The sequence below is a fragment of the Camponotus floridanus genome, unplaced genomic scaffold (assembly GCF_003227725.1).
Source record: "Camponotus floridanus strain SB8 unplaced genomic scaffold, Cflo_v7.5 scaffold74, whole genome shotgun sequence".
NCBI classification, from domain to species: Eukaryota; Metazoa; Arthropoda; class Insecta; order Hymenoptera; family Formicidae; genus Camponotus; species Camponotus floridanus.
The window spans coordinates 709,463-730,612 of NW_020229843.1; the positions used below are offsets into that span (position 1 = coordinate 709,463).

The 21,150-nt window shown below is 48.1% G+C and overlaps 1 protein-coding gene across 17 annotated transcripts in view; it reads right to left on the reverse strand.

The window, feature by feature from the left end:
- The window catches only part of LOC105257454 (zinc finger protein 853), a 78,749-nt gene that overhangs the window by 53,611 nt on the left and 3,988 nt on the right, over positions 1-21,150 (reverse strand). The gene's annotated exons all lie outside the window — the stretch shown is intronic.

Sequence of the window (21,150 nt, forward strand, 5' to 3'; positions counted from 1 at the left end):
TCTCGAGGGAATTAATTGACTTTTTCGCCGTTCCACGGGATCCAACGATCGGCGCGTTGATCGCGAGTTTCTCTCCGTTTCGACAATCTTGTTGCGTCTCGAATCGGAACGCGCAGACGGTAACGCAACATCGTGCTACTTTCGTTCACTGCCTTCGTTTGCGATCGGATATCGCGGGTGCGCGCGCGCGCGCGCGCGACGGCGGTGGCTGGTAGATGGGCCCAGGGTACGGGCCCCGCCGCGCGACGAGAAAATTCCACGAGACGGTCCGCGGCGGCCGTCAAGAAACTATCACTTTTTCCGAGATCGGGAAGAGTTTTTTTATATGTACCAGGGGGAGGAGGGGAACCGCGATAAATCCGCGCGCAAGGGGGGTAGACCGGATGTGAAGAAGCGCGGGTGCAGCGCCGTGCACCAACGTGCGGCGTCTCACACAAACTAAACGGATTTCAAGGGGGGGACATGGCGATTTCTCGGCCTCCATCCGCCGTCTGCGTGCGCGAGCTAAAGCAGGGGGATAGAAGGAATAAAAAAAAAAGTCCGGCCGCGCGCGGTGGAAAGGCGCGCTGATAAGGCCAGTCGCGAGCCGAACGAAAAATCCCGTCGCGGCTACTCCAAGAGTAGAGATATCGATTGAAATAACACGATTCCGGGGAAGGCAGACTCGCCAATCGGCACGAGCGACACGGCGGAAACGACCAATCGCGCCGATCGCCGCACGCGAGCTATCTCTCGCCTCTTTCACGCAACCCCCCTTCACTAGCCCCCCCCTCGTCCCCCTGCCTAGTTTGCCGTCGCGGCTGCTCGTCATACGCGTCCTTCTCCTCGCCCCCTTGGCCGTCTTGTCCTCGTGCCCGCTTCTACTCCAACGCCGCTCTTACTTCTCTTCCTCCACCCTCTGCTCGATCGCGCGCGCGACCAGAGAGCGAGAGAGAAAGAGAGGGAAGAGAGCGAGAGAAAAAAACGCGTACGAGCGCGGGACTCGACTTCAGCGCGCAAACGATGGAGCGAGACGAAGGCGATCCGGCCGGTTCAGGAAATGTATGCGCTCCGATCGAGGTGTCATCTTCGACTCGTCGGATTTTTCCACTCGCCGACGCGCGCGTCATCGTCACCGATGACGATTTCACCTCCGTTGAGGCGTTTATCCTCCCCCTCCCCCCCACTGCTTACGCGTCTCTCGTCTGGGATTCGTATTGTGAAAAATCGGATTCGGAGGGTGAGACACGTACGTGTGACATATGTGTGTGTGTGTAAAGACGACGCGGAAGGGAGTCTTTTGCTTCTCGCCGCGGAATCATCGACCTCTCGAGAATTTCGGGGACGAAAGGACTTTGATTGATAGACGTACGCACATATATGTTATAATATTCCATCAAATATATACATATGTAATGGAATATTATAATATATGTATAACATATATATGTATATATTATAACGTGTGTATTAATACGAGATATCGATTATCCGATTACGGCTAATTTTCGAGTAGAAAATCCGATATTAAGCTTTAATTAATTGCGTCGAATAATTTTGGCTTAATTTAAGGACTCCCTGCCACCGGCCTCTCGAGCCATCGGATAAGCTCCACGGTGAAGTGAGCCATTCAATTCCTGGCACCTTACCAATCATTCCTTCGCTCGTGCATGATACATATATGCACGATCTAATGAAACGTGCGGAGATAACGAATTGGTCGATATCGGGGTAAAAATATACGAGGATAGAGGAGCGCGCTGTCGATCGATTTGACAAAGAGGATGCGCATGAATCGTGCATATTATTGACTTTGTAATACGTTAATCGCAATTCCGATAATAGGCGCACAATTTTCATTCGATGTATTATAAACAAATTATATTCCAGTTTAAAAAGTTATTTATTACAGTTATAAATGTAACGCTCACCACTGCGTTGTATTATTTTAAATTTGTTGTTTAAATTCAAATCTTGACTCGCGTGTCAAAAATTTAATAAGTTCAATCGAGTTTATCCGTAAATCCTGTTGGTTATTTATATTTAATATTTAATAATATTCGGCAACAGTGTCACACGTTTAATCTCGATCGATTTGAATTCGAAGCTGCGGTTTTCGAGACGCGTTTCTTTTTTAACGCGCGATCGCCATGTTTCTCCCTGCCTTTGGCGATTTATTTTGGGCGTGGAGTTGCGAAGGTTAACGGCGTAGAAAAGTGCGTGCTAAAAGCGCGCCTAGAGAAAGAGAGAGAAAAAATCAGGGCGGAGTCTGCGGTAAAGATTCTTCGCCTATCCATCATGGCTGCTTTATCAGTGACGTCGCGATAAGAAACTCGCTATAAACGCTTTGCCGCGCGTGTGTCCGTGAGAATCCTCAATGGGACCGGAAGAAGGGAGCATGTGACACGATCGGTGCCTCTTTCTCCTAATTTCTCTCTTTTTTCCTTCTTCTTCGTGAAATGGACGCGAGAGGGATTGCAAAAGTCTCGAGAGTTGTTCCTGGACCGAAACTTTCAATCGGATTATTCGCATCGGCGAGATTTCCGTTCTGCTGGATGAAGGTCGACTTAGCGAGACGGATGAAAAATTCGAAAGACCGCCGCGCGAGACGTGTAAATATTTCAAATAAAAGAAAACCAGATAGAGAGAGAGAGAAATATATTATTTATACAAAGCGTTATTTTAATTATATAATCCTTTGCATTATTGATGCGTCTTCAAACTCTTCGACAAAATATTCTACATTACATTTACATTACAATATTATATTTTAGAATTTGATTTAAAATTTTAATTTTTCTTATATTATTTATTTCTGCTCGATTTTACCATTCAACATTTTGCTCCTTTGATTGAAATGCATATGTTATAAATCTGTATAAATATCTTATAGATATGATATACTCTATAAATATGTATCCATTTCTTTCATCCGCGTAGAGACAAAATTGTTTGATTTTACAATCAAAATATCAATGATCAATCAAGTGTAGGTGAATCTCTTAAAAGTCATTGAACGTGAAGGAGAATCGTTGTGAAAAACCGAAAGAGAGAGAGAAGTGCAAGGATCATAAGTGCGACGCGTAACGATATACTAAAGTAGCCGCGGAGAAAGTGTATCGGGAGATACCGGGAGTAATGCAGGACAATCGAGATATCGCGTTCGAAGTCCGTTCGAATCAGTACTTGTGTCGCATTTCGATCGTCTCGTTTTCGATATGCGAATACGCGCGCGGGAAGAGAGGAGCACAGAAGTAGATCAAGACACATCAATTAAGCCCATTAATCTGCCGTTAGAAGTAAAATGCCGGTTAAGTAGCGACTGATTCGAGGGTCGATTCAAGCAGGCTCGTTCGAGAATTATTCTACGTCACCGGGCCATGATTTCCGTTAATGAATTCGCGAATTATAGATTGTCGGCTGTATCAGACAACTGGGATTATTAATAGCAGTCTTCGCATCGGGAGGAATCCTCGTGTGCGAGAGAATACAATTGACCTGTCACACGCGGATAAGTCGCGTGTACGTGTAGTGCGTATAGAAATATTCGCACGTTCTAATTTTAAGAATGATTTATATATACGGATGCCGGGGCCAAGTGCAGTACGTATATACGATCGATATGAGCGCATCGCGGTATATCGGTCGGTCGATCGCGCGATCGTCGCGCGGATAAAGGGCGGGCCATTAACTCCGCAAATATCCCCGATGTATATCGCGCGGCAATGAGAGAAAGAGAGAGAGAGAGAGAGAGAGATCGCTCTTGGGCCGCGCGTTGTTCATAGAGTCAATACTTTTCCTTATCGCGAGACCGCAGCGCGCGTACGCGAGAAATAAGAACGGCGAAAGAAGCGAGGAAAAAGCGGAACGGCAGAGCGGGGAAGGGAGGGGCGGAGGGAGGGAGGAAGGCGAGGTGGTGCAAAAAGAAGACGCCACCGTGCGAAGGCCGAGGCGCGCATTCTCGTCGCCACCCCTTCGCGAAATTACTGACCACGGGCAACGCGAGGCGCGGCGCAGAAAGAAAGGAGGGAAGAAAAGAAGAGAAAAGAACGCGGGGCCAACACGGATAAAAAGAAGCCGAGCCCGAGCAGCGGTGGTTGAGGTTGCGGGGAAAGGTGGGAGTCGCGGATAAGAAGGGAGAAGGAGGGGGAGGGGGAGGCAGAACATCGCAATAAAAATAAACCGCTGTTCGAGGGGCTGAAAGACCGCCGGAGTTGCAGTCGGGCGAGGGGATGCGCGCGAGAGAAGAAGTAAAAGAAGAAGAAAACGGCGAAAGAAGGCAGCGACGGCCGTTTGCGGCGGTCGGGGAAGGGAAATGAGGGGAATAACGAAAGAAGCAAATAAGAAGTCTCTGTGCGAGCCTCTTCTTCCTCCACCGACGTCGCCGCCGCCGCCTCCACCTCCGCCACATCATACCTTCGTCTTCGCGCTCCCTCCTACATAGCGAGGAGAGAGGCAATGAGCGAGAAATCGCGAACGGGACGCATGGGGCAAAGTAGAAAGGCCGAGCGAGAGAAAGAAAGAAGAGAGAGAGAGAGAGAGAGAGAAATAAAAGTCCGGCAGGCCTTGGCTGTTGCAGTCGTCGTCGGCCGCGTTGCCAAGTCTCATTGTTTATCATAGTTCGCCAGCCTCTCTTTGGTTCGAAAAAAGAAAAAATAAATCTCGCCATTTTTCCGGTTGAATTTCGCACTTGCGTCCGCGATACACTCAGAACGTCGTCGGCGATGATGTAACTCGGGCGCGATACTTCGACACAGCTAGATTGGAAGATATCAATCTCTCTTAAACTGAATCAAAGAGTGAAAATGTCACTGATAAAAGTAGACTCAAGATCAGTGATCTTGGATGAAAAAATTCCTCCGTCTTATGTCTCGTTGAATATGACAGCAAAATTTTATAAAAATTAATAGTAATAAGTATATATTTGTAAGATATAGCTTTTGAGACTTTTTCTATTTATTTTGTTAATTTTTGGGAGAAACTCTTATACACGCACATTTGAAATGAAATGTATACAACTAGTATACAAATTCAAAATTATATATATATATATATATATATATATATATATATTTTTTTTTTTTTAAATTAAAAATTATATAGATATATCTTTTTTTCTTAAAATAAAAATGAACAACATTCCTGAGAACCCATAAGAATGAACAAGATTCTTGAAAAAATTTAGATATCTTTTTGATACAATGTCAACATAAAATTATATCTCATGTATAATGTAATGAAAGTAATACGCGTTTTTTATCATTGATTTGTAGCACTATATTTATAATTCATATCAGTAAATATTCGCTGTTTTTCAGTGATAATGCACTGATTTCACTTAAGAAAGATCATTTCCGCGAGAGAATATTATAGCAAATATAACCAAGATAGCATTATGTTACAGGAACGAAATAACGCATGAATAATACTACGATTAACGGTATTACGCCCGTCAACACATAATCGAAAATTAATTCACGTGACGTAATCGAGCACGCTCGTCATTCTAGGATTAGCGAGCGATCGTTTCGCAAGCGCATGGTTATAAGAGCGCTTTCCACCAATCAACGCTTTCCTGATCCTCGCTCGCTAATGATCAGGAAAAGAGATCGCGGAGCGACGATAACGGGAGGGGGGGCAGGGAGAAAAAAATTCGTACGCCGGCGCGACGTCTACGAATAGTCTAGGCGCGAGACAACCAAGCTTTATGCGTAATCTGATTACGCGGATGAGACGAATAATGGAAAGCCGCGGTTGAGTTTTATCCGCGTAAATTGCTTATAAGGCAGCAGGATTTACATATTCCACGCACATAGATCTACGCAACGAGATGCCTAAATTGTCGCTTCGCTAATCTGAAGACAGACAGCGAAAAATCTCCCCATTTTTCTCATTGTGATAGCCCGAGCTTCCTCGGAAGGAAGACGTCATCGCGAAGGAGAGCTCGCGAAAGAATCGTCGAGAGTCCGATTCGATTTCGGTTTCTCTCGGTTCTTCGCTTCGCGGTCGTCCGGACTCGTCGACGTTCTGAGTCATCGATGCACGCACGCACGCATGCACTTACGCATGCACGTACGTACGCACATGTGCGCCCGCCGGCCCGCACATGCGCCCGCGCGCGTGCTTTACGCCGCTTCGTACGCGTATAAATATGTATACAGATACACACACGCACACACACACAGCACACGCGCGCGTATGAAGCCGACGCCGATGCTCGCGATCGCGGAATCGCCGCGCACCATCGTTCCCTCCGCACACCTTTCTTCTCCATCTCCCCCCGTTCCTCTGTTTCGCTCGTTGGCTCACCCTCCTCGCAAACGTTTGCATACGAATATACCGAGGTATCTCGATGGGTGGTATGCTGATTAGGGAATCCACGCGCAAATTCTTCCATTATTTATGGATCCTCATTTTTAGGACAGCGACGTCACGCCTCGCCGCCCGGCTTTGCCCCCGACGCGGAGTAATTTAACGTTTCTCTCCGCGCGGAGATATATTCGTGTTTTAATCGCCGTATCGATTCGCCCGCGGCGGAGGATCGCGTGAGAACACGCGCCATTGGGATCGAACCCTTTTTTTCGCGATTGCTTTTTACTCTTTTTTTTTTACGATCTATGTTTCCTCATCTCCCTTTGGCGCGCGCTAACGGAACGCGTGGCCGACAGCGTTGCACGCGCGAGGAACGCCGAGAATTTTCGCACGCGGGATTTCCCCAATTGGCCGTTCGATATTTCCGCATTCTGCGGGATTACTAGAACGAAGGACGAGAGCTGCGATTGTACGCACACGTAGGATGCATTCTCGTCGCGCGAGGAGATTACCTCTCGGTGTTCGCACCAATCGATGTTGCGTCATGATCGCGCGTACGTCATCGCCGCCTCGCCGATAACGCCGTCTCGCGATATATTCCGCCTCGAGAAAAGTTTTTTTCCATCGGAAAATCTTTAGAAACTTATTTCCCGCTCGTTGTATTAATAACCCGGATATATATATATATATATATATATGTTAAGCGGCTGCGAGGGACAAATTTAGCGTGTCCCGGATGTCGCAAAAATATGACAATTTTCGAGAATCGCGACAATGATGGGGAATATATATACGTGTCTCAGAATCGCATTTCTCCTTCCGGTGGAAGAGAGGAAGAGGTCACGCTGATAAGAAGCGGGGGATCGATACGATTGCGTGCATAACGGCGCGCAAAGTACGCGCGACTATTCGTCGTCGACTCGCCGCACTCTCTTTCGGCACGGCAACAAAAAGGGCAAATAACACCGGATTTAAGAACCGGCTGCATCCGTGCAAGACCGTGTCAGATTACGCACCGGTTCTTCGTTCTCCTCTCCCTTCCCCGTTCCTCTCTCTCTCTCTCTCTCCGAGATTTTCCCCTCGCTCCAACTCCCCGCTGCTGCTGCTTTTGCTCTTTGCATCCGCGCGCTGCGCTGCATCCGTGCTCGCGAAACGCCGGGCTGGACGGCATATTAAACGAGCCGCGATAAATGAACTTCGATATTAATTAAGCCGGCGCTCGGCCGACGTTGACGTCGACGTTACAAATCGCCACGAGAGCGACGCGACGAGACGCTCCGTCTTTTTATTCGCGATTTTAATCGAAGCCGCGACGACGGCCACGCCGCTATTCCGCGTTTCGGTCAAAATTCCGTAATGTAATCGTACTCTTTTTTTTCTCTCCGTTCCGACTCTTGTTTTCGCAGCGGCACATCTCGGAGCTCCGCCATCGCGAGATGGCCAGCGACGAAAATCCTGCTTTCACGCTCGCTCGGGGAGGGGCGGGACGCCCTGGTGGGAGAAGAATCAAGAGACCGCCGCCGCCGCCGCCGCCGCCTGTCGTACAAACATATCGGCCGCTTGTGGCAGTAACCTTGCGCGCTCTCGCGTCACGTCGCTTCTTTTTTTTTTATCATATCAAACGTATGCTAACAGTCGGCGTGAGTCGGGACGAGACGAGCGTCTCGGCGAACGAACGCAAGGTAAGACAATATGAGCAGTCTTGTCGGTGGTCAGTACCGTCGGTACAGTCCGTGGAAAATCATTCCTCCTCGCGCTCTCCTTTCTTCCGACTCTTTGTTTTCGCTTCCTGCGCGCCGGGAAGCGCGGCTACGAGGCCGCACGCTTCGAGCTCGTGAAACGCGGCTTTTCAGAGAATGACCCGACGACAGCTGGAGCTCGATAAGTCCCGAGCCGTTCGATAAGTCGTACAATATTGTGTACCGACGATATTATAAGAAAGAGAGAGAGGGAAAAAATCGCGGCCCTCGTAGGAAGCCTCGGGAGGTCGGCCGGCGAATCGATCGGCCGCGATCGTAAAACGATGAGCGCGAGGAAATTATCTCGAGTGCAATTAACGTCAAGCACGATGATCGGCCGCGGTAATAAATTAAGAGCTCGGCCGCGCGCGCGGAAATGCAAATATCGAAAATATCGCGCACTCGCGCGAAACGACGCCGCTCTCTGTGTGTGTATGTGTGTGTCGGCATGCCGGCCGCGTTTATGTTTACACTCGGTCGATCGGGCGAGGTGGCATTAACGTCTCGATATCCGCGCAACCTTGACCGAGTACGCGACCGATTGCTGAATCCTCGACACTCCGGAGACGACCCTGAGACGCGCCGGTGAGAAGTCGCACGATCAATGCCCGTGATTCTTTATCCGCTATCTTATCCGCGTCATTCGAGAATCTCTCGAACAATAAGAATATCGCGATGACATATTTCTTCTGTCAATTTTATACATATAAATTTAGCGGGCAATTTTCTTTTTTTTTTCTTTTAGAAATTAAGCATTAATATTCCATCGCGTTTCGCGGCATTTTCCTTTTTTTTCCGAGCAGCCTCTCGCGATACTTTGCTGCTGGTCGTTGATGAAAGAAAGCCGGCAAACTGTCTTTGATAATCTCTAATTTATTTTAATGACGCCGAAGCGTGACTCGAGGGGAGCGAGAGAGACGGTGGAGAGCGAGACGGAGAGACTCTCGGCGAGGCTTCGGAGGGGAATACCCAACGCCGCCGACGCCGCTGCGCGTTGTCGGAGGTCAGGTTCACCAGCCGCGATGCGCTCGATCTCTTTCTTCGCTCCTCGTTTTCGATGCGCGGACGGTGCTCGAGGTAATCGACGCACCAACGGAATTAACGCGCTTATTATTCTTTCATCGAGCCACAACGTCTAACCTTCGGATAACGGATTAAAAAAAATTGGAGCATGGTAAAACGTAGATCGCGCGATATCAATTTTAAAGCGATTAATGTATATAAATGTACACGTTGTTAAAATATAATGTATATGTTGTGCTAAAAACATTCATCGCCTCGAAAATTATTATAAGCGAATGCGATTATCTTTTCCTCGATGCAAAGGAAGCGTCGTATTTTTAGAGCGCTCTGTTTAATGGAAATTTTCTATCGCGGTGGGCGTTATTTAATATCGATAGCTTTTCGTCGCACGGAGATGCGAGAATAGCGATTAAGCATTGACACGATTTTGAAGCGGCACGTCGACGCGCAAAATATTCGCGTGACGCCACGACGCGGCGAAGGTCACGTAACGACGCGTTCTTGCGAAGGTCTCTCGCTTGCGCGAGATCAACGTTCCCAGGACGCGTAAGAGGATAGTCAAAAGTAAGACCGAGTCAAATCGTGGAATCCGAAGGCCCCGAGAACGACGTCGCGGCGAGTCGAGGCTCACGGTCGAGCAGCCGTCCGCCAGGCATGGTCGAGGCAGGCAAAGCGCCTGGCGAGGAGAGAGAACGCAGGATGCTGGCCGCTGCTGCATCTTGCATATATGTATGTTTTATGTCAGCGTGCACATTCTGCATTTGCGCCGTTGCCACGTCCTCGCCAACGCGAGTTCTTTCTCTCTCTCTTTGCTTCTTTCCCCGCCAGCCGCTCGTTCCGCGTCCTCCCCCTTTTTCCTTCGCGTATGTATCCCCGCATCTTTTCTTCTCATTAAATCCCGTCCTCTTCCGTCCCGCGCCGATTCTCCTTCTCTCATCTTTTCTATCTTTTCTTCGGTGCCACCCGCGCTTCTCGAATCGCGGGATGTCCGAGTTCGATGAACTCGGAAAACGCTCGCACCGAAAAAGGGGAACCCAGGGGGAAAGCGCGTTACAATATAACGTTGGTATGCTTAATAGATTGCTTGTCGAGATAAATAACCGCTTGCTACGAGCCAAGCCGAACGAAACATTAAGCAGCATCGAGTACAAGCACCGATTGTTGCTCGCCGTTGATCAGCCGCGCGATGTGTAGCGAGATGACTGGTTATCGCGGGCCGCCGATTTTTCCTGCGCCCGTGGAGCGTCGGAGCTCGTTACATCGTCCTAATAAAACCAACTTTATCCCATTGAGCATCGCCACTTTTTTTACATAGGCCGTATATAGGTAACTCAAATATCTCCCCTCGTCAGCCCCCGGCGAAATTCCCACGAGAAACGCGCGGGAAAAGGGTTGGCTTTTTGCCAGCGAAATAATTTTTCTTCGAGCACACGCGCGATTTGCATGCGTAGCACGTTTTTTCGTTCATCTGTCCTTATATTCCTTGCTCTCTCTCCCTCTCTCCTTCTCTTCAAGTACGCCTGCGCATTTTATTGGTTTAATTAAAGTTTGGGAGATTTATTTTAGAGCCTTACTTTGTCCAGCTCGAAAAATGTATTATTTTCTTTCTATTTTATTGCGAGAGCGTTCTCTCTCGTAGCACTTATTTCTTAGTATATACACGAGTAGTTTCTAACTTTAACTCTCTCTGCGGTTTTCTTTCCCGTTCTCTTTTTCTTCTCTCCACGCCTCTCGCTCTCGGCTCTCATTTCTCTCTACACGCGAGCGATCCCGTCGTCTTATAGTGCCGCCTGCCGCGCCGGGTTAAGCGCGAAAAATGCCGATACATACTACGCGGAACTTACGCAGGCGAGCACACGAAACCGTCCGGGACAAGTTTCTTCGAGTCGACTGGCAAGTGACGAAGCGTCACGGGAGGTCGATCAGTCCGTCTCGACGTTGGAGTAGGTCGAGACGCGCCTCGAATCTCCCCGTACGATCAGTATACCCCGAAAAAGAGACACGGTCGAGTCGCGAGGTCTACATTTTGTATTCGTGATAGCCCAGATTTAGCTAAATGTGATTGTCCGATTTCGAATTTTTTTTTTTGCAAAGATCGTACGTGTAGCTGATTAATAATCGGACATTCTCATTTGCGCTATAAATGTATCAGAATATATACCAGAGTTGAAATATACTGAATCAATGTTCGAAATTCGACGTCGAGGTTTCCGAAATGGAGTTATTCGTCAGATCGCGTTAGATCAGGGGAAGAGCATAGATTGGAGTGCCGGATGAATCGAGTAGTTTTCGTCTCGGAGGGATACGGGAAAGAGTGCACGTTGAACAAAACGCGTGGTGCAAGACTTTCGCGAGGTGAACGCGTGAATCTTTCTCTCGGGATATCTCGTCGCGTCGCGTCATCCAGCGGGCAGTATCGTTCGCGCTCCAAGGAGCGCGTCGTCCTCGTTCCGGAATGTGCGGCCGCGCTACGCGATCCTGAAGAAGGACGGTGCGGGGGTCGGTCTTAAGGCTAATTGCAAGTTTCGCGGCCGGTCTCGTGAATGCGAGTGACGAAGGAGCACGTGGACGGCGAAGACGTCAATGGCGGTTCCATATATCGGAACTGTCGACCAATGTTTGCCACGCTGGCTGCACAATGGGGCAAATCCGGAAATGAAACACGACACCGGCTCGTCGTCCAGTTGCCCCTTCCCTCCTCCCCCCTTCTTTCTTTCTGCGATGATGTCAAGCTTGCACGTAGTCAATGGAGAGACCAGTCAAGTACTAGTTTATCTGTTTACCTTTTCCATTGCTTTTTGTCAAGGAAGGCGAGTGAGTAACTTGACTTGTCTCCCTACCGGCTTCGTGTGTACTCTCGTGGCTTTTTGCGTTGACTCTTACCTCTCGTATGTGTGCGCGCGAGTCTCTACAGTAGGTGGATCACAGTTAAATCGCGGTGGTAGGAGCTAAGTAAAAAGATCACAAAATATGGCACACTGTTGCCCGAGTTCATCGTTCGGCACTTCGCGGCGCGGTTGGTCGTTCTGGTGGGGGCGGCGGATTCTGGTGGAGGGTGACGAAGAAGAAGAAGAAGAAGAAGAAAAGTATAAAGTCAAAGGGAGGGAGAGGGAGACGAGATAGGAGCGTTTGGAGAACTGACGGAATCGAAGGAGGCGGAAAAGGAAGGAAGGAACGAAGAACGTGCGAGACGAGACGACGAGAGGATCCACCTAGCGCACTGTCAGCTGTCAACGGCGTGCACGTTGCCGATGATCTTTCACAAGCGTTACGACTCTTCGCGCTGAGACGAGACAGATCGACAGCTCGGCACCTTCGAGGTTCTCTCGTGGTCCCCTCGAAGGATCATGTTGGTCCCTCGAAGATAGACGCGGTACGACTTTCTCGCGCGATTTCTTCTCGAGATAACGAGCGGTGCCTGTCTTCTTTCGCGATCTTTTCTCTCAAGAATCCATTGTCTCCATCTGTCGATCGATCTCACCGCGAGCGTTTCTTGAATCACCCAATGATGTACCACTCGTTGCTTCCTGTTTTTCATCCAGATTAGACCTCGTATCTTCTTTTTCCGTGCTGACAGTGCGTGGGCGAGGAAAGGGGATGATGATGATGAAGTGGGAAATGTCGCTGGTCCTCGTGGTTAGGATTGTCGTGGTCTTCGTGATGTCGATAGTCGTCGTCGTCGTCGTCGCGTTGTCGTCGTCGTCGTCGTCGTCGTCGTCGTCGTCGTCGTCGTCGTCGTCGTCGTCGTTTCCGTCGTCTCCGTCGCACTCTCGCCTCCCCGTATGTGTGTGAGTGTGTGTGACACGGTACGCGCGTGGTGTCGCGTGAAGTTGGTCGTGCGTGCGCACCTTGTGCTTCGTTAAAGAGTCTTTTCCGTATAAAATGCTGGGGCGCCGGCGAGAATCGGCTTGGCCGTCACCGCGTAGGCTTCACGCCGGCGTCCTCGCCGCGGATTGGCTGCATACGATACAGTGGGGGACACTGGCGCGAAGGTCCGAAGGTAGAGTACTCGCCTCGAGAAGCCACCAGAGCGGATCCAGGAGAGAATGAGAGTGGGGTAGCGCCCGTTGCTATTGCCGGCAACGCACGCTCTATCTGCATGGGGTTTCAGGAACGGCTAGGGTTGCATAGATCTAATACCATAACGATGATGGTAGGTTGAATGGACTCGAGAATCGAACCTCAAATTTTCAGTCAGAATTTTGCATTTATTATTGACAAGATATTAATGATTCCGCAATTAGACAAAGTCTGTTATACGACAGTCATAATCCATTATCGATGCAAATTGATTCGATGCATCGCTTAGAACTTGGAACTCGCGCGGGCGTCGTGTGTGATTCGAGAATGAATTCACTCACGTTGGCGAAGAGCGTTTTATTAGTTTTCGGAGCCGGATGGCGTGGATGTTTAACGTGTATTTGGACCGCCAAAAATAGTAGTGGTCCAGGGGGAGTTTCTAATCTCGAAGTAGTATACGATCGACCAATGGTCTGCCTCTAAATTTGGGACCGTGTTCTAGTGGGGACGTAGGTGCGTAGTAACGTGACAAGATAAATTCAAGTGGGGATAAAGGCCCGTGGAAGAAACACGGCCGGACCCGTAGTACGGTCTCGTCGAGCAGACTTTCCTCCTTCGTCCATCGGTGGGACAAGGACGCGATCGAGACAAGAAAGAAAGAGGCCGAGAGAGGAGGGAATCTAGAGGGAGAAAGAGAGAAAAAAGAACGAGAGAGTCAAAGTATCTATCTGACAATGCTCATCTTTCTCCTTTTCTCTCTGTCTCTCACAGTTTCTCCGCAGCCTCTTCCGTCCTCGTTTCGCATTCGCTTTACATGTGTCGCTGTCTCTCCGTCGACCTCTTTCCTTCTCTCTCTTTCTCTCGCTCTATCCATCGCCGTCCACTTCTCATCCTTCTCATTTTCTTCCGCCACTCTCGCGCTCGGGAACAGCCAGGCTATTCACCCACGCATGCACGAGATGACGATGATGATGATGCCGGGAGCGCTGGCTGCTGCAATATGCAGACTCCGAACGGTCACTGCTTTCCCGTTTGGCGCGCGGCGTTATAGTTACCTCGAGCGTATAAAGAGCGCGACAATAAAATTCGCATTCGGAGGGATAAGTATGTCTTAACCGTTTATATTGTACCGGCATGCCTTTCTTAATTAGCAATTAAAATAAACTTGACAAACGTAATTTCTGTCGCAGCATCGCGCGGATGCATCTCAATACGATTCGCTTCGCGCATCGTTATCGATATCTTTACGACGCTTTTCAGGGACTCTTGACAAAGGGATTCTCTCTTCCGCAGGAATCGCAATTTTTAATGGATCGAATTAATTTTGCGGCGCGAGACAAGATTGATTCCTCACTTTCTAATCGTCTCTGACCTCCATTTTTAATCTCGAGAGAATAAAAGAAGAAATGTCGATTATTTCTCCTCTTGTATCTCGCGGATTATTTTCCTCCTCGCGTTGCGATGTGCGAGTGACATTGGTGCATCGCCGTCATTGTCGGTGTCTTCGTCGTGGAACGGCCTCGCTGACACAGATTCCGAATCGGCTATTTTTTCCTCCGGCCTACTCGCGCTTTTTTATCTCCGCTTTTGTGGTGCGTGTACGCCTTTTTTTCCCTGCGCGCCTCTATCCGCAAACAGCGCTCGCTCGTTCGCTTTCCTCTCCTTTCTCTGCACGCGCCCATCTTTTTCTCTCTTTCGCCTCTCCTCCTCTCCCTCGCATTCCCAGCCAGATCCTGACCTACGACTACGGCCAGGCCAATGTCTGAATTTCGGCCCGTTCGAGCGAATGGCGGTCTGGTTCTCTCAAGATGTCGGGCAATGTTAATACAACGTCGTATTTTATTCTCTTTATGGAAAGTATCCAGATAAAAAAATTTGCTGAATTTTTAAATTTAAATACTCGAAAATATTTTATTTCTGCAGATTATAATTTTTATATCAATTTTGATCCGTGTAATGAGAAATTTATATTGAGATTGTTTCAAAAATTATACATTTTTTTTATTTCGTAGAAAAATTATTTCCAAAAATCCATCGAAAAAATCTGCATAATAAAAAGTTCGCACATGTATGTACAGAAATAAAACTATGGCTGTTTTAGACACGCTGTATTTCGATAACGAGCTCCAAGTGCACGCAAAATGCACAGATATATATATATATATATATATATATATATATATATATATATATATATGTATGTATATGTATATATATCTGTGCCGCTATCGCTACGAGAGGGAACTCGGGAAATATCTTCCTCTCGCTTCTTCTCACGCGCGTCTGTCTCCGTCCCCTTTTCTCGCTCTTTTTCTCCTTTCTTCCCGCGCTCTCGCAAGCAGATCCTGACCTATGACTACGCTTTCGTGCAAGCGCGCGAATTTCGTCCGAAAGTCGACGCGGTTAAAGGAGTGGATTTGCGGGCCTCCGAGCAACGGTGGGGTTTCAAATCCATAGGCCTGTGAGGGAATCGCGACGTAAGGAAAGAAGGCAGACAAGAGGGAGATCGAAGTAGATGGTGGAGGTGGACGTAAGAACCGAGGGGAACGAGGAGGACGTCCAGGAGGATGCGGTGGTGGCGGAGGACTAAGCGACATGGCTCACGGTGCTGGAAACAGGAGGCGGGAAGGCTCGAGGGAGGCAGAGAGGAAGACTCGACGAGAAAAAAGAAGACGAAGGAGAAGAAGAGGAAGAAGCCGAAGAAGAAGAAGAAGAGAAAGATGAAGATGAAGAAGAAGAAGAAGGGGGCTGATCTAGCGGCAATATACACACGGAACGGCGCAGACCGCGGCAAAACTCCGCAGTTTTGCTGTTCGATTTTGCAAACTTATATTTAGAAGGGCAACGATCTTTTGCCGCGCGCGCGGCGGTAAAGAGAGGAGAGGAGTGGTTCTCGGATACTCGCGCGGTCTCTCTCACGAGACAGACGCTAAGATTTCTCGACCGCGAGAGAGCCACGTAAATGGCAACTCTCGCTACCATTCCGCGTTTTTTTTTTTTTTTTTTTTAATAAACTGCCCATCTTTACCTTCCGTCCCCATTCTTCTCTGAATAATTTTTCTTTGTCTCGATATAGTCGATCTCGATTCTCTCGAGTCGACGAGTTCGAAATATATCGTTGCCCATTTTTAACCGAATAAAATGTCAATATCTACAGATAATTTTATAAGACACGTTTACAAAGTCATTTATACGACTCGTCACTCGTGATACAGAATCTACGGAGATTGTTGTTGGAATTTAAAATTAGACCCTCGATCGAAGATTAATCTATTTGCGCGCATTTTCCTTCGTCTTACGTTTTATCGATATTGTCGAATTGATATGCTCGAGATGTATAATAATCGAGATGAATAACCGCACGGTCAGTACGGCAAGGCCGAAAACAGCGCGATATCTCTGCTGCCCTATAATCGCGTATGCATTATGGGAACTTGGAGGTCAATCACCTCGGCGAAGCGTGTGTGTTTCGTCGTCGGTTTTACTCGCTCGCGGCGGGTTTCGCGCGGACTTGCATTCCCCGCTTAATAACGAATTCGCCGGTTCGTCGCGCGAATACGTGCCGCTAATTGACATAATTGTCCGCAACAAATATTCGCGTGGCCCACCGGACAACTTTCGCCCTCCCGTCTATTATCACGGTACACCGTGTTTCGCGACGCTCATCTCTTTTTCGTTTTCTTGCTTTTAATTTCCGCGTAATGTATGCAATCAGCAGCGGTTACAACCGCCGCGGCGTCGTTAGCGCACAGACGTCATTAAAAATAAACTCGTCCGGAATAGCCTGGTGTATATTTGTCTGCGAGCGATAATCGCGCAACACGTGTCTCTCTCCGCGTTTTAACGTTTACGTGCCGCGTAAAAATTCGCGCGATAACCGACGGGATTCATCCACGCCGTTCGATTTCCCGCGAATCTCGGACAATCTACGGCAACGAGATATTTCCGCGATAACGCACCGATATACATACGCTGAAACGTAATATAAGCAACGGGCACGCATGGCGTGCGCGGGCGGATTTCGCTTCTTCGTGGAACAAGGTTTTCTCTTTCTCTCTCTCTCTCTCCCTCCCTCCCTCCCTCTTTCTTTCTCTTTCCCCATTACCAGTGCAATCTTATCGTGGAGCAGCGCGCTGGAGAGCGTGGAGTCAACGAACGATAAAAAAAAGCACGAAGAATAAACTCCGTTCCGCGCGCGCACCCTCCTTCCCTTCCCTCCGCTCCCCTCCCTCTTGCCACCTCCCGGCCGTTCCTCTCGCGATCTTCCTTCTCTCGTCCGCGGCTCTCCTCCTTGTCCGCGTGTTGCAACCTCTCGGGCGTGTGTGGGCGCGAACGCACTCTCTTTCCGTCCCTTTCTCTCTCATTCTTTCTCCGCAGTACGCCCTCCCTCGCCGCCTCCGCGGTCTCACCGCCGCGCGCTTCTCTTCCCTCTTTTTCTCGTGGTTTGTTTGGGGTAGGTCACGGCGAAGCCGCGTACGAAAGACGAGAGAACGGGGGGAGAAAAGTGAGAGAGGAAAGAACCGTGTGCGTGCCGTGTGCGCGCGCGCGCGCGCGCGCGAGAGTCGAGGCCTGCGACGTCGCGTCGCGTCTTCCACCTTTTTCCGTCCGTAAACGACTCTTTGTACCGATCGCGCGGTTTTGACATATCATTTGCGACCGCGAACGGTACCTGTGCTTTGACGCGACCCGCGTCACTCGCGGAGATACACCCACGCGAATCCGATTACTCGTAAAATGGAAACTCACGAGGGATCGTGGTAATATCCGAATATGAGAATTTCGAGTCTTTGTGAATATTGTCGTCGTGATAACTCTCTGCTTTTTATTTTTTACCGATTACGTTAAAGAAAGTTTTTTACATCTCGCTTTTATACATTGCCATGACTTGCTTTTTCCATCTTATTTTATTTAGTTATGCGCTTGCAAACTTTTCGAAATGGTTTCTTTTACCTTTAAGCGACACTTCCGTAGTGAGAAACTTTCTCTTCTCTAAGAAAATTAAATTTCAGAAATAAATTGCCTCTCGGACATTATCACCCGCTGCTTCTTCCAGATTCACCGACTTTCGAGCGATCGAAATGCATTCGATTAGGCCGAATGCGCGCGCGTTATTGTTGTCGATCATGCGATCCGAAAATCATAGAAAATTACTGAAAAGCCAAGAAACTCCGTGATGATCCGCCCGGGATCAAGCGAAGAGGGGGGGCGGGGGTAAAGCATCGGGAGACGGGGAGAAAGGTACCCCTCATCTTGAGACGTCGTAATTCTGTCTTTGCCGTAACGGCTATCCGGCACGAAACTTGGCCCCCCTTCCCTCCCCTCCCGCCATCCGCCCTTTCGGTTTTCTTCCTCGACTCGAAACAGAACAACCCCCTCCCTTTTTCATTCCTCCTTTCCGCAGTAACTAGAAGGGTTAGTCGTCGAAAGAGAAAGAGCGGTGAAACAATGACACACGCGCGAGAACCGTTATTTAAATAGTACACGGGAACCTTTTCCTGGCATGAGAGAAGAGGAAAAAAAGTCCTCCTCCGGAGGGACGCAACGTGAGAAAGAATCTTTGAGATTTGCATGCCCGGGAGACGTAAATGCACTGGCAGATAGATAATACGCGTTCTTTCTTTTTTTGCTATCACAGTAAGAGCAGCGAGAGGAATAGGAATCGTTATTCGATCGTTTTGCTTTGTCACGCTTGACGATTAAATCTTTATACACTGTTTGCGTCATCGCTCTTGCGTTTTATTAATTTTCCCCGTTCTTCCCACGTCTTAGAATAATTAGAAATCCGTCGATCCATCGTTACGTGTGATGAAAGTGATTTAAGAGTTATTAAATTTCCGTCAGATCTTGTTCGCGTTTTCTATTCAATTATCGAGTTAATAAATATTTTGAAAAATATGTTTTTGGCCTCCCGAGAAAATGCGATGAATGCTATGGGAACACGTTTGTCGAGATACGTCAGTCTGCAGTGAGATAATAACACCGTATCGCAACAATTTGTATCTTGGAAAAAATTCGATCTCTTTTGAATTTTCTTTTCTTTTCCCTGCCTCCGGCTTTCCCATCCTCTGCTTCCATCGTTACGATTCTGGTTTTTCCTGGCAGCTGTCAGCGCGATCCGAAATCGTAGTCCCGGATCGATCAAGGGTGAATCATAGTCTGGATGCGACTTGGCGATGGTCGTTGCGTCGAGCGAACCGGTTTAACGCGCGTTGAAAGAGCGAATTGGGGAGAAGCGCGGGCAAAAAATTCATTTGAATCGGCCGACCTGGGTCGAGCAGAGGCGTCGAAATAATTGGATTTTAATTTTCGAGGTAGCATGCGGTAGAACAAAAAAACGCGGGTGCACCCCCGGCCCTGAGAAACGTCCTCGGCGAATGTTTATGTAATATCGCGGCGCGCTCGTCTCATCCTCTCCGCTGCACGGAACCCTTCGTCTTTCCCACGAGCTTACAATAAAAATTCTCAAGTGTCTGTCGAAATTTTTTCATCACCGGCGACGTCATTATAAGAAACAACAGAGTGCATTCTCTCTTTCGCGTGTATTATTTTTAACTAATCTTTAATTAAATAGAGCTCGATTCAATTTAGGTTGATTTCATTTAAAGCACTTCATTTAATTTAATTGAAATTGTTTTTCATAAACTCGATTTAAATAATCTAGTACAAATCGCAAGATTCAATACATAAAAATCTACAACTCTTATATACTGTAATTCAATATATTTATATATTTCAATCTCTTTGTATTTTGCGTGTGTTTGTGTGTATGTACGTAATTTGTGGAAAATAGTTTACTTCTTCAAATATTTTCTACATTACACGACACAAAATTATAAATAAATTTGTATTTTGAATTGAATTGTACCGTAAATAATCATGAATCATTCAAAATGAGTTCAATGCTGCGTTATCCGAATTTACCGCCAGATTTTCAGAACCGATATAATTTTCCGTGTTATACGCAATAATCTTTCTCATGATTTCGAAAATGTTGGTTTGACAATGTCAGGCGATAGCCTCCTGCAACACGTTAACACATCTCAAGGATTAAGAATCAATTCTGACCTATCGAAAATGTTCAATTCTTATGACATGGACAAAACGAAAGAACGATAGCTCGCTTGGACGGCTTGGTGGTCCGCGAACGGCTCGTGGGGACGGTACAAAGGAGGCGAATGTTTTAATTAAATCTCGAGGAAACGTGGAAACTTCGCCATCGCTCGACGTTTTTGCGATTTTCCGAAAGTTTCGCTTCGCGCGCGTGCGGGGCGCGGGACGAGAGGGCTTTTAAGGTGGCGATGGAAGAAAGGGAAGGACGAGGTGGAATACGGCGAAACGACGAGTGCCCGACCAACCCCCTCTTGCACCCCATCACCTCTCTCCACCCCTCCCGTTACCTTTTCTGCCGTCACTTCGACCGCCACCGCTATCGCCGCTAAAATAAAAGAAGCCGCAAAAACAAAAGAGCGCTGCGGCTACTTAACGAAACAAATTGTTGTTTCGTTCTGAGGATGAGAATTTTAAAGTTTCCCGCAGAGAGGGACGCGCGGCAAAGAAACGGGAGTACATCCCGCCTTTTTAGCGCGCTGCCTCTTCTTTCCACGTGCCGGGACCTCCTTGCTCCGTTCATCATACGACAGTTTAACGTAATTCAGAGCTCGTTAGTTAGCTCGTTTTCTTTTCCCGTATTTTCGTGCGCTGATGTGCTTGCGATGTTGACGCGTTGAAGTCGCGCGAGACGAGCCTCGCGTTCGCGATCATGCGATGCAGACTGGCCAGTTGTCGAAAAACTGTCGCCGCGTTGAAAAACTGACGATACGTACCTTCGTATCACGTACGTGACACGAGCGCAATTCGTTAAACGTAATTCGTTACAACGCAAAACATTGCGTATCGTGCGTCATTCGTGAAATCTCTAACGTGGCATAACTAACGCGCTTGTGTTAGTACGAGCGCGAACGAAAACGAGGATCGTTCGAACCGCCGCTGGCGGTCAGTTACGAGTAATAAGTAAGACTATTTCACAATGCACAGGAACAAGGCGACACATTCAGCCGACGAGGTACAAAACGTACAA